At 42.2% G+C, this 11,812-nt stretch overlaps 1 long non-coding RNA gene across 1 annotated transcript; it reads left to right on the forward strand.

Annotated features, from left to right (window-relative positions):
• The first annotated feature begins 3,525 nt into the window (after window positions 1-3,525).
• Window positions 3,526-4,201, forward strand: LOC120928574. The gene is made up of 2 exons (XR_005747234.1): window positions 3,526-3,694; window positions 3,792-4,201. It is a non-coding gene; the product is annotated as an uncharacterized LOC120928574 (long non-coding RNA).
• The last annotated feature ends 7,611 nt before the right edge of the window (window positions 4,202-11,812 follow it).

The following is an 11,812-nucleotide window of genomic DNA, read 5'->3' on the forward strand; positions in this document are numbered from 1 at the left end:
TTTCACATGTAGGTTTAAACACAGCGGTTGATTTACTAAAACTAGAGAGTGCAAAATCTGGTGCAGCTGTGCACGATAGCCAATCAGCTTCTAACTTCAGCTTGTTCAATTAACCTTTGACAAAAAAAAAAAATGGAAGCTGATTGGTTTATGTGCAAACCTGCACCAGAGTTTGCACTCCCCAGTTTTAGTAAATCAACTCCGCAGTCATTAACTGAAACAGAAACAGAAACAGAAAATTTGAAATATTTGGCAGTAGCAGTTTGTTCGCTGAAGGGCTGGAGAGTTATACAATAATGAGTGTCTGCAGGCAACAGTGAAGCATGTTGGAGGTTACTTGCAAGTTTGGGGCTACATTTATGCAAATGGAGTTGGGGATTTGGTCAGGAACAATAGTGTCCTCAATGTTGATAAATACAAGCAGATATTTTTCCATTATTCCATACTATCAGGGAGGCATATGATTGGGCCCCGCATTTTTTCTGCAGCAGGACAATGATCCCAAACATACAGCCGATGTCATTAAGAACTATCTTCAGTATAATGAGGAGTCCTGGAAGTGATAGTTTGGCCCCCAATTGATGCTTTTATGAAGGCAAAGGGTGGCCACACCAAATATTGATTTGATTTGGATTTCTCTTTTGTTTATTTACTTTCCATTTTGTTAATTGATAAAAATAAACTATTAACACTATTAACTATTAACACTATTTCTGAAAGCATTTTTCATTTTACAGCATTTTTTCATACTTGCCTGAGAGCTTTGCACGGTACAGTACTGTATATGTGTGATTTTGAGCCTCTAAGAATTTACATACCCTTGTATACTATGCTGACCGATGAAGACATCTAAAAGTTGTATCTACCTGGCACTACAGGTACCGCTCTAAAGAACACCTTACACAATTTGCCCAATCTCAATTTGTGGCTGCAAATCTTTTGTGTTCACCCAGGATTTACTCATTTTTTTAATTAAATCTTTGGTGAAAATATATGAACCTTAGGTAGCCCAGAGATGAGTCTTTTTTCTTTTTTTTTTACCAGAATAAAGAATAAAGAAAAATTACCCAATTCCCCCCATCCACACAATCCTCCCCGCTGAGCTATTGTATTCTGACAGTGCAGAGATTTCCCCACAGTCAGAATACACTAATCAGTGCTGCCAGCTAAAGCCAGCAATGATGATAAAGCAGGGAAAATCCTAAAGGACAGTTGTACAGAAGTTGATCATTAGATCTATTTCTATACAACCTCCCTGCCTATGCGTGGTTACAAATTGTGAGGCTATTTCCCTTCTTTTGCTGTTATCACTGGGACAGAAAGTGAGGGGAACACCCAACCAGGGCACAACTAGCAATTTAAAGTTGTTCTAAAGTCTAAAGGTTTTTAGCTTCATCCTTACTTCAGCCCCCTCCGATCCAGCGATGATCATGATAGACACATCTGTATGGGGATTCATCCTCCCCATTGGCTCCCACTGCTGTCAATCACAGACAGTAAACCAATAAGGAGAGAGAGTGTGTGTGTGGGGGGGGGGGGGGGGGGGGGGTGAGCCGCAAGTCTATGTGTCTTGTGGATGCAAGACACATATGGGACACGAACATGAAAAACATGAAAAATCGAAAGTGCTAATTTTAAAGGTTAACCACTTAAGGACCTTGCCTGTTTCTCAGATTTGGTGTTTACAAGATTAAAACAGTTTTTTTTGCTAGAAAATTACTTAAAACCCAAAAACATTATATATATATATATATATATATATATATATATATATATATATATATATATATATATATTTTTTCTAACACTCTAGAGAATAAAATGGCGGTCATTTCAATACTTTTTGTCACACCGTATTTGCGCAGCGGTCTTACAAGCGCACTTTTTTTGGAAAAAAAAACACTTTTTTGAATCAAAAAATAAGACAACAGTAAAGTTAGCCCAATTTTTTTTATATTGTGAAAGATAATGTTACACCGAGTAAAATGATACCCAACATGTCACGCTTCAAAATTGTGCCCGCTCGTGGAATGGCGTCAAACTTTTAACCTTAAAAATCTCCATAGGCGATGTTTAAAAAATTCTATAGGTTGCATCTTTTGAGTTACAGAGGAGGTCTAGGGCTAGAATTATTGCTCTCACTCTAACGTTCGCTTATGTGTATACATTTTTACACAAAAAAAAAAAATGGGTCACTTTTATTCCTATTTTATTGACTTATTTTACCTTACCCGTAATTTCTATATATTTTTAGATAAGCCAAGCATCTGCCCCTGAAGAGTGTGACACACACGAAACGCGTCGGGCCAATACGGATGCTATATATACTTTATTATAATATTCTAATTGATCTGATTATATTTATACATGCTTTTACCAGTCGTTTTTACCTTTACATATTCGCCTAGACTGTTACCTTGACATCTGTACATATGTATATTCACCCTATGCACTCATTAATCCATGCGGATGATCATGTGACATCCGGTCAAGCATTGTTGTATCTCTGCTACCCCCATTGTATCTGCACATATTATGTGCTCTAATATGTGGTAATGTCATTTATTTCTGAAATGCATGTTTTTCATTTACATGACCTCTGGATGTTGATAGGTGTTTTGCAAATGTGTGACCAATAAATCTGTACGTTTTTTACTACCCGCACCATGTCTGCAGCCTCATTCAAAGTCCCAAACATTTTCCTACCCTATTTTTTCACATACGTTACTAGGGATGGAGGTGCTATACTCATAGACCTCATTTAAAGTCCCCAAATCCCCTTCCTACTTTCTCGCTCAGGGATGGAGGCTTGCTAGACAGGATTGGCAGTGCCCCCCTGCCATCCCAGTGCTGGGCCGCTTAGTTCTATGCGCCTTCTTTTTCATCAGGCTTAGGCCAAGCACACTCAAGGTTTTTTCTTGAGAACTAACAGTTATGAGTTCTTGTCATGGGTCTGGTATGTGTTGTGGTTACATGTCCATGGCCTCTCACTGTCTGCCAATAGGGAGCTGCGACGTGCTCTGCGTGCTGCCTCCTGCCCGCCCCTCTCTCTGCCCATAGGGCGGAGGGCTGCTCGGACCGAGGGAGGCGGTGCACACGGCGCGTCGGCGCCACGCATCCCGCCCAGCCTGGGACGTCAGTCCTGACGTCACTACACTGAGCGTGTGTTTCCCATCTCAGCTGAGGTTGCCAGGACTATAGGGTGGACGCTGTGGGCGGTTCCCGCCCGCGGCGACACCCTCCTACGGTGTACCTCCAGCCCTCGTGACGCTGACGGCACGCTGGCGTGCACAGCTGTGAGGCGGCTATTTGAAGGTCCTCCCTGTAAATCCCAATGCCTATGAGCTGTAACAAGCCATACCACAGTATCTCTCCTGCTGGTTTTCCGGGAATTTTGGACGCCTCTACTAGGTTATTATACCTATCCATTAATTTGGGCTGGCTGTCTTTCGTTCTCTTATATTCACTAATTGTCTGTTATTACTATTATTACTATAGATCCCAGCTGGCTATTCCTATTGGTTTTTGCTCTTGCTGTACATTCCATATATGCTCAACCCTATGTTATTTGCTGTGGGAGGATTCCTTGCTGCCCCTTCTTGTGTGCGCTTTACTGCCGCCTCAGCTCCCGAGACGGACATATCCCTTTGGCCGTGGCTCCATGTATACCGCATTCACTTATTTTTGATTCCATGTGAGTACTTCAGGTGGACTATGTTTCCACCTTATACTGGTTTAAATAAACTTTATTGACTTATTTTACCTTACCCGTAATTTCTATATATTTTTAGATAAGCCAAGCATCTGCCCCTGAAGAGTGTGACACACACGAAACGCGTCGGGCCAATACGGATGCTATATATACTTTATTATAATATTCTAATTGATCTGATTATATTTATACATGCTTTTACCAGTCGTTTTTACCTTTACATATTCGCCTAGACTGTTACCTTGACATCTGTACATATGTATATTCACCCTATGCACTCATTAATCCATGCGGATGATCATGTGACATCCGGTCAAGCATTGTTGTATCTCTGCTACCCCCATTGTATCTGCACATATTATGTGCTCTAATATGTGGTAATGTCATTTATTTCTGAAATGTATGTTTTTCATTTACATGACCTCTGGATGTTGATAGGTGTTTTGCAAATGTGTGACCAATAAATCTGTACGTTTTTTACTACCCGCACCATGTCTGCAGCCTCATTCAAAGTCCCAAACATTTTCCTACCCTATTTTTTCACTTTTATTCCTATTACAAGGAATGTAAACATCCCTTGTAATAGAAAAAAGCATGACAACTCCTCTTAAATATGAGATCATGGGTCAAAAAGACCTCAGATCCCATATTTAGACTAAAATGCAAAAAAAAAAAAAAAATTATTTGTCATTTGAAAAAATGACAACAAGAAAATGTCACTTTAAGAAGCATGGGCGGAAGTGACGTTTTGACGTCGCTTCCGCCCTGCTATGCTATGGAGACGGGTGGGCCATCTTGCCCTCACTCGTATCCCAGCCGAGCAGGGGACAGGACCCGATCACCTCCGCTGCTGGCGACGGCTCCGGTAAGCGGCAGAGGGCACGGGAGAGCGGCGGGAGGGGGGGCCCTCACACCGCCACCGATAACGGTGATCTTGTGGCAAATCCACCACGGAGACCACCGTTATCGTTTACAGGACCGCTCAAAGAAAAGATGGATATCTCGGTTGTGGCAGCAGCTGCTGTTGTTACCGAGATATCCATCTTTAAAATACCGATGTATATGTACATGAGCGGGTCCTTAAGGGGTTAATATGAAAGTTATTGTCATAAAAAGTGTTTGGGGACCTGGGTCTTGCCCCTGGGGACATGTATCAATGCAAAATAAAACAGAGAATAAAAGTGAAATATTCCTTTAAATTTTCGTACCTGGGGGATGTCTATAGTATGCCTGTAAAGTAGCGCATGTTTCTCGTGTTTATAACAGTCCCTGCACAAAATGACATTTCTAAAAGGAAAAAAAGGAAATTAAAACTACTCGTGGCTATAATGAATTGTCGGGTCCCGGCAATACAGATAAAAGTCATTGAAAAAACTACATGGGTCCCCCCCCCAGACCATTACCAGGCCCTTCTGGTCTGGTATGGATATTAAGGGGAACCCTGCGCCAAAATAAATAAAATTGGTGTGGAGTTCCCCCAAAAATCCATACCAGAACCTTATATAAGCACACAACCTGGCAGGCCGCAGGAGAAGAGGGGGGACGAGAGAGCACCCCCCTCCTGAACCATACCGGGCCACATGCCCTCAACATGGGGAGGATATCCCCATGTTGATGGGGACAAGGGCCTCATCCCCACAACCCTTGCCCGGTGGTTGTGCGGGTCTGCGGGCGGGGGCTAATCGAAATCTGGAAGCCCCCTTCAACAAAGGGGACCTCCAGATCCCGCCCCCCTATGTGAATTGGTAAAGGGGTACATTGTACCCCTATTATTTCACCCAAAAAAAGTGAGAAAAAAGGGGGAAAAACACACACACAATGTTGGGACAAATCCTTTAATAAAAATGTAAAAAAATCCAGCGCCGTAATTCTTCTACGAGTCCAAACCGCCGATATGAACGATACCGCCTCCATAGGAGGCTCCCGGCTGAATGACGCGTGAGTCGTCTGACAGCTCTTTTATAACCGAGGGTGGGGTCACCATCTACCCCGTTAATAATTCACATGGGGGGGCGGGATTTGGAGGTCCCCTTTGTAAAAGTGGGCTTCCAGATTTCGATAAGCCCCCCACCCGCAGACCGCCACAACCACCGGGCAAGGGTTGTGGAGATGAGGCCCTTGTCCCCCTCCCCATGTTGAGGGCAAGTGGCCTGGTACGGTTCAGGAGGGGGGCGTCACCTCCTCTTTTCCTGCGGCATGCCAGGTTGCGTGCTTGGATTAGGGTCTGGTATGGATTTTTGGGGGGAACCCCATAGCATTTTTTTAAATTTTGGCACAGGGTTCCCCTTAATATCCATACCAGACCTGAAGGGCCTGGTAATGGAATTTGAGGGGACTCCCACGCATTTTTTTTTGGTTCAGGGTTTCCCTTAACCGCTTCCATACAGGGCTTTTATACACACATCCATACCAGGCCTATTCTGGCACTTCTCTCCTACATGTACAAATCATAATTTTTTTGCTAGAAAATTACGCAGAACCCCCAAACATTATATATGTTTTTTTAGCAGACACCATAGGGAATAAAACTACGGTCATTGAAACGTTTTATCTTGCACGGTATTTGCGCAATAATTTTTCAAACGCCTTTTTTTTGGAAAAAATTGTTTCATGAATTAAAAAAATAACAAAACAGTAAAGTTAGCCCAATTTTTTGGTAAAATATGAAAGATGATGTTACACCGAGTAAATAGATACCTAACATGTCACGCTTTAAAATTGCGCACACTCATGGAAGGGCGCCAAACTTCGGTTCTTAAAAATCTCCATAGGCAACGCTTTGAACATTTTTACAGGTTACCAGTTTAGATTTACAGAGGAGATCTAGTGCTATAATTGTTGCTGGCACTCTAACGCACGCGGCGATACCTCACATATGTGGTTTAAACGGCGTTTACATATGTCGGCGGGACTTGCGTGTGCGTTCGTATTTCTTTTTTTTTTTTACATATTTATTTCTTTTTTTACACTTTTTTTTTTATTTTTATTTTTTTTATTATCACTTTTATTCCTATTACAAGGAATGTAAACATCCCTTGTAATAGGAATGTGTGTGACAGGTACTCTTTATGGAGAGATGCAGGGTCAATAAGACCCAACATCTCTCCTCCAGGCTGGAAAGCATGAAATCGGTGAAAAAAAATTCACCGATCTCATGCTTGCTGTTGCTTAGCAGCCGCAATTGCGGCTTTGTTTACTTACGGGGACCCGGGCGTGACGTCATCACATCGCTCCCGGGTCCTCCGACAGTCATAGAGATGACTGGTGACCATCTGGTCACCAGTCATCTCTATGCTTCCTGCCAGCGCCAGACGATTCGTTCTCCGGGCCCCCGATGGCACGGGAGAGCCCGGAGAAGCACCGGATGGCGGCGGGAGGGGGGGGGATGTCCCCTCCCGCCGCCTGTAAGAACGATCTAGCGGCGGAACCGCCGCTATGATCATTCTTACGTTGTGCAGAATCGCCGGCAGAAGAGAAGGATATCTGAATGATGCCTCTAGCTGAAGGCATCATTCAGATATCCCCCCACAAAGCCCAGGACGTCATATGACGTCCACCCGGATCGGTAGAGGTCCTTTGTGGACGTCATTTGACAATGGGCCGGGCGGGAAGTGGTTAATACTCATACCAGACCCAAAGGACCTGGTAATGAACTGGGAATAGGAACCCATATTGTTTTTTCAATTACTTGTATTTGTATTGCTGGGACCCGACAATTCATTATAGCCGTGAGTTTTAAATGACTTTTTTTCTTTTAGAAATGTAATTTTGTGCAGGGACTGTTATAAACAAGGGAAACATACACTACTTTACAGGCATACTATAGACACCCCCCAGGTACAAAATTTAAAGTAATTTTTCACTTTTATTTGTCCCGAAAAAACTGCAGAAACTTTTTTTTGCATTGATACATGTCTCCTGAGGCAGGACCCAGGTCCCCAAACACTTTTTATGACAATAACTTGCATATTAGCCTTTAAAATTAGCAAAAAATCTCCCATAGACTTTTAAAGGGTTTTCCGCAGCTTTCGAATTTGCTGCAAACACCCCAAATTGTTCGCTATTCGGCGAATGGGCGAACAGCCAATGTTCGAGTCGAACTCATGTTCGACCCGAACATAAAGCTACACGAACACAACCTACACAGTGATTTATGTCCTGTATATTCACATCAGTCCTTGCCCTTAAGGATATTACAGACTAAGGTTCCTATCTCACATATATACATGTACTAGGGCAAATTTAGACTGGAGCCTATTCGCTTGCCAGCATGTCTTTGGAGTATGAGAGGGAACCACAGTACCTATAGGTAACCCACAAAAGCACAGGGAGAACATGCAAACTCCATGCATTCAGGTAGTGTTCTGGTTGGGATTTGATTTTGGGGACCCTAGAGTTGCAAGATAGAAGTACCAACCACTAAGCCACAACAATGTGTTTTATTGCTGTTGTATACATGTTATAGAAAGTTATGACTCTGTTATATCTCCCTAGTGAGAATACAGACAGTTTAAAAAATCTGACACATGTTCTAAATCTTCTCCATTATAGAGTCCTAGATAGCCAAAGCTTAAAAATGGGTGGAGTTCTGGCAATACATACATATATGAGTTGATTTACTAAAGGAAAATAGACTGTGCCATTGCTCCAGAGCTTATTAAATAAGGGAGAGCTCAGCTGACTTTTTTGTTCCTTGCATGTGATTGGGTATTCTTTGTAAAATTAAGCTTTACCTCATTTACTAAGACCTGGAGCAACTGCCTGGGCAGCGTGAAACTGCATTTGCAAAAGTGCACAGTCTATTTGCATTTAGTAAATAAACCCCACAGTCTGAAAAATATTCAAGCCAATCTTGAATTGCACATTGGACAAAAAAAGCAGCTGGGCAATGACCATATGGATCGACATATACGATCATCATGCATCTGAATTTTCTGCAGCACCGGTTTGAACTTTGAATAGATACAACTCACCCTGTGAGACATTTGTTTCCCTAGACAAGACCAAATCTGCCCAATAATAGTGCATTCACATCTTTACCCTTCCCTTTTCTCTTCTCTCATTGCTTCTTGGATGCTTTTTCTTCAAGTGAAATATCCGTTGCTCCGTAATATAAAGAACAGCTAGTCGCGTAAGCTGAATTTTGAGTTAAACAATATTAAAAGGAGCCAGAAGCATGGAACTTGGCCATTTTAATTTACAGCGTATGAGCTAAATTACGCATATCCTGGAAATAATCTCAAAGCTGTATCACAATTTAGAGAGTTGACCTACAAGTAACATTTTGTTTTCTTTTCTGCCATAATATATGTTTTTTTTCTCTTTCCATTAAGAAATGACGGGTTCAGGATATCCAATTTCTTCTTGCGGCAGTGATCTGTCATGTTCTTGCTTTAATTTTAGAATTAATGCAGTTACTCTTGAAGGAAATAGTTCAGTTAATGCCACAGGGACAAATAATTCCTCCAAAACGTACAAATTGCAACATAACGTATCACTTATGGTCAGCGTGAGCCAATCTACAGCCAGCACATATCATTAGGGAATATGTTCACATCCTGAGTCCATCTTGACATTCTCTTATACTTAACAGCATGTGAAATTAAATACAATTACATCCACATTTCTACAGGACTGTATATAAATTGTATAAGGCTGCTGGAAATCTACAGCAAATCCCTCTTGTTTAGACATAAATAGCTTCCAGCTTTTAATAGATTTGGTATAATGTAATTTGTTTGGGACTTTTCTGTTTAGAAATTCAGCATAGCACAATAAATAATGTACTGATGCATGCACATTTGAGCTAAGCATCTTTGGTCATTTTGCAGGCTTTTTTGTTTTTTTCCTTGAGCATTTGTACAGGCATTTTTTGCAGGGGCCTGAAGCTTGAGCATTATAAAAAAATAAAATAAATAAATTAGCCAATGGAAAGCTAGTTACTAGGAAATAAAAATCTCTGATAAGAATGCTTTTGTGAAAGTTTTTTATGCATTGCCATTAAAGTCTATTGAGAGGAAAAACACAACTTGAAGCTTGTTGCTCAAAAGAAGCTCAAACTTTTTCAAGCTGTAAGTATCAAGCAACACTACGCTCAGGTGTGAACAGGCACAATTAAAAGCCACGGGATTTTGGATGTTGAGCTACAAATGTTCAGGTGTGAATGGGGCTTTAACCACTTTAACCACTTGTTGCTAAAGGACCAGGCCCCTTTTTGCGATTTGGCACTGCGTCGCTTTAACTGACAATTGCGCAGTCGTGCGACGTGGGTCCCAAACAAAATTGATGTCCTTTTTTTCCCACAAATAGAGCTTTCTTTTGGTGGTATTTGATCACCTCTGTGTTTTTTATTTTTTTTTGCTATAAACAAAAATAGGGCAACAATTTTTAAAACAATACAATATTTTTTACTTTTTGCTATAATAAATATCCCCCAAAAACCTCAGTTTTTCTCAGTTTAGGACGATACATATTCTTCTACAATTTTTTGGTAAAAAAATTGCAATAAGCGTTTATTGATTGGTTTGCGCAAAAGTTATAGCGTCTACAAAATAGGGGATAGTTTTATGGCATTTTTATTAATATTTTTTTTTACTAGTAATGGCGCCGATCACCGATTTTTATCATGACTGCGACATTATGGTGGACACATCGGACACTTTTGACACCATTTTTGGACCATTGTCATTTTTACAGCGAACAGTGCTATAAATATGCACTGATTACTGTTGAAATGACAATGGCAGTGAAGGGGTTAACCTGTAGGGGGCGCTGAAGGGGTTAAGTGTGACCTAAAGAGTGATTCTTACGGTTAGGGGGCGTGGCTTGGCGTGACATGTCACTGATCGTTGTTCCCTATGACAGGGAACAGACGATCACTGACAGTGCCACTAGGAAGAATGGGGAAAAGTTTGTTTACACTTACCTCTCCCCGTTCTTCAGCTCTGTGACCCGATCGCGAGACACCGGCGGCGATCAGGTCCGCGGGTCCCGAGGGCGCAGTCACGGTCACGGAGTTCGCGACAGGTGCGTAAGCGTGCTGCCGGCGGAGCGCGCGTGACCCACGGCTCACACATTAAAGGGGACGTACCTGTACGCCAATGTGCGCAGCTGTGCCATTCTGCCGACGTACATGGGCGGGCAGCAGTCGGCAAGTGGTTAAAGTAACATATAATAAACAATTAATAAATTGTAAAATAAAGTGATGCAGCATGCTAAAGAAATGTGTACCTTGTACCTAGAGTATAAATAGTGTAGAAAACAGTGTAAAAATAATCAGTTTGTGAATACATCTACAGGCATACTCCACTTTTAAGTACACAATGGGGTTTATTTACTATCACTGGAAAGTGTAAAATCAGGCTCACTTCTGCATAGAAACCAATGAGCTTCCAGGTTTTATTGCCAAAGCTTAATTGAACAAGCTGGGGTTAGAAGCTCATTGGGTTCTATGCAGAAGTGAGCCTTATTTTGCACTCTCCAGCGATAGTAAATAAACCCCACTGTGTAAATAAAAGTGGGGTATGCCTGTATACAGTTTGAATAATTATGTGGTTTGTGGGTTAGAGGTGTAGTACCAGAATTTGTTCTTGGGGTCTCTTTTACTGTCAGGTATACCAGATGGGTAATGGTAAACCACAGGCTCATGGAGCAATATTTGAAATGGTGCCCCTTTAAGTCTAGTACAAAAACATTTAACCTCCCTGGCGGTAATAATTAGTGTGGTTCTTGGTTAACTTTCAGTACTATTACCGTTAACCCCGAGCCACACTCGGGATTGCATTGCAGGATCCTGGTGCAGTGTACTAACCTTGTCCCCAGGATCCTGTGATGTCCCCCAGCTGTGTTTGCGGGATGCTGCCCGTTCTCTATTGGTGAGGAGCTGCGATGCGCACTGGTGCCCTCCTCCTTCCCGCCTGTCCCTATGACGCTCAGGGGGGGCGTATGCGTTCGCCATTGTGCATCAACGTCACACGTGCTCGCCGGATGCACGGTGCCCTAGTGACGCGGTCCTACCGGCTTAGTACTGTCCATTTCCACGAGGTTGGGGCGGTGCTGTGATGGAGCCGGCTGTCAGGCGATTCATCGCCTGGACGCTGG

This window comes from Rana temporaria, chromosome 2 (genome assembly GCF_905171775.1).
Source record: "Rana temporaria chromosome 2, aRanTem1.1, whole genome shotgun sequence".
Taxonomy (NCBI): domain Eukaryota; kingdom Metazoa; phylum Chordata; class Amphibia; order Anura; family Ranidae; genus Rana; species Rana temporaria.